The following is a 2,289-nucleotide window of genomic DNA, read 5'->3' as shown; positions in this document are numbered from 1 at the left end:
GCTTGGAGAACTCAGGATTTGTACACTACGCCTTGATATGCTCAATGTAATTACAGGTTTTAGAATATTTGGTGCAATGGTTAGTTAAAATCATTCTTTATGTATCTACATTGGTTATTGTTTTTAAATAATGTATCTTTCAAAAACACACACATATTCCAGACATTTTCCTCTGACCTAGTGTTGTTTCCTCTTTGACTTGGCGCATTAGTCAGCTCAGCCTATGACTCTGTTTTCCAAATCATGTACCTTCCCTAAAAATATCCCTCATACTTCAGTGACAGGAATCAGAGGGGAGTAAAGCCCTGGGTCAGTATATATTGTGTCTGTGGTATAGAGGCCACGGGTCTTCCGGACTGCATGTGGCATATTATTTTTCAAAGTGACATTTCTGGTGTACAAAGCCTTTTTAAAAATCACATAGTGATCTATTTTTACCAGAAGCATTCCACACTACAGTGCTTTGAAATGGTATCTGAGGAGGTATATATAATTGTTACTTTATCGGTTTGGGCATTTCTATTGACCATTCTCTCAAATGGAATGTTAGCAAATTTTCAACTAAAACTTAATGTTTCATAGAAGGATACTTATGGAAACATATTAAAGGTTTTTTTTTTCCTTATCAAACTTCCAGGATATACTACATCACACAAAAATATCTGACCAAAGTAAAAGGAGGAGGGGGATTTTTTTTTTTACAATATTGCTAATGAGGGGTATTTTCCAAGTGGGTCACACTAGCTTATGGTCTACCCAGTACTCAAGGACTGAATGTGGGAGGAGAATGGTGTCAGCTTAGGTATAATAAATGTCACTTTATTTTAATATAGTACCTTTCAGTCTACAGTCAGCCCAAGGCACTTGACAAGAGTGTGTGACGATCCGTTACTATATCGTTTATTTAAAACGGGATACGTGTTGCTATTACACCGAAAACATTCCTCTATATTGGCGTATGATTAGTATAACTGAATTATTGGAATTATCGCATCATTATTCACGTGTAATAGCATCACGTCGTAGCACGATCCTCACACAGTGCTATGTTGCAAAAGGCACCAAATGACAGACATTATTGTAATGGGGTCCTCATGACCCCCTAATTACAGGGGTCATGAGGCTTGGAGTGTTTGGAGCCGAAGAAGAGGGTGTGAAAAGATCTGAGAAGACAGAACAGACATCTGGGCAGAGCTAGATGTCTCCAAATTGATATTCGTACATTTGTTTATTTAGCAGATGCTTTTATGCAAAAAAGTGCTTTTTTTAAAAATAAAAAATAAAAAGCAAGATCAGCTAATCAGCAACTGGGGAGGGTAAGGACAGCGTGTGCCTCAGTGGGTTTAAATCCCAGGTGTTGCAGAGTGATTTCACTGGTGAGCTCTTGAGCAAGGTTCATGGTTTGAGGGACAGGTCAAGACTTCAGTCTCGGGCCTAGTTGTCAGTCAGCGGGGGCAGGTGAGACCTCTGTCTGCTACTGCGAGCAGAAATGTGGAAAGCCGTGTGAAACCCTCCCAGGAATAGTGTGAGAAGCAGGTGAGCCATCTATCAGAGGAATGGCGTGAGGTGAGTGCTATGTGGGGGGGTCCGGGAGGCTGTCAGTTGGGGGCACAGGTCTGCGCCACAGGGCTTGTTACTCACAGGAACTCCTCAGGAGAGCAGGACGTGCTGAAATGTGCCTGACAAGTGTGCCTACCCATGGAGTCAGTCTCACTGCAAGCGCTTATCCTTACACTGGCCTTATAGATACACAGGTCTTTCTCTTTGTCCTTCTGATGGCCCAACAGATACAAATTTCCCTGAAAAAGAATAAAAAAAAAACCTGAACTATATTCAGACATGTGATATCCAGTTAAAATGTCATTGTGTCTTTTTGATTGTTAAACTTCTTGTGTAATGATCACATGGCACACTGCATTGTCCTCCACAGCGATATTTCTCAGACATTAATCATAAACTACCCACGGATTTTTTCTAAAATGTAGCCGTCCACTTTCCTGAGAATTCAGAAAGATTCCTGGAAATTCCCAACCGATGGAAGCATTTGTGGAAGTTGCCAGTTATAGCCAGCTGATAACGACAACATGGCGGCCGAGCGGCCTGTCGCTTTGCATGTCCGTGGTCTGACACACCATCAAGTCTGGGGTGTGTGACTCCATTTCTAAATTTATCTTTAGCCCTTGCTGTGCTCTGTCAGTTAGGTGATGGTTGTAAGGAGAGTGGGGGGGGGGGGGGGCACTGAAATTTACCGGGGTGGAGGGAATGGGAGGGTGCATGCTTGCGTTCGTA

The sequence above is a fragment of the Brienomyrus brachyistius genome, chromosome 13 (assembly GCF_023856365.1).
Source record: "Brienomyrus brachyistius isolate T26 chromosome 13, BBRACH_0.4, whole genome shotgun sequence".
NCBI classification, from domain to species: domain Eukaryota; kingdom Metazoa; phylum Chordata; class Actinopteri; order Osteoglossiformes; family Mormyridae; genus Brienomyrus; species Brienomyrus brachyistius.
The sequence above is the reverse complement of the archived record's forward strand: the minus strand, read 5'-3'. Positions refer to the sequence as shown.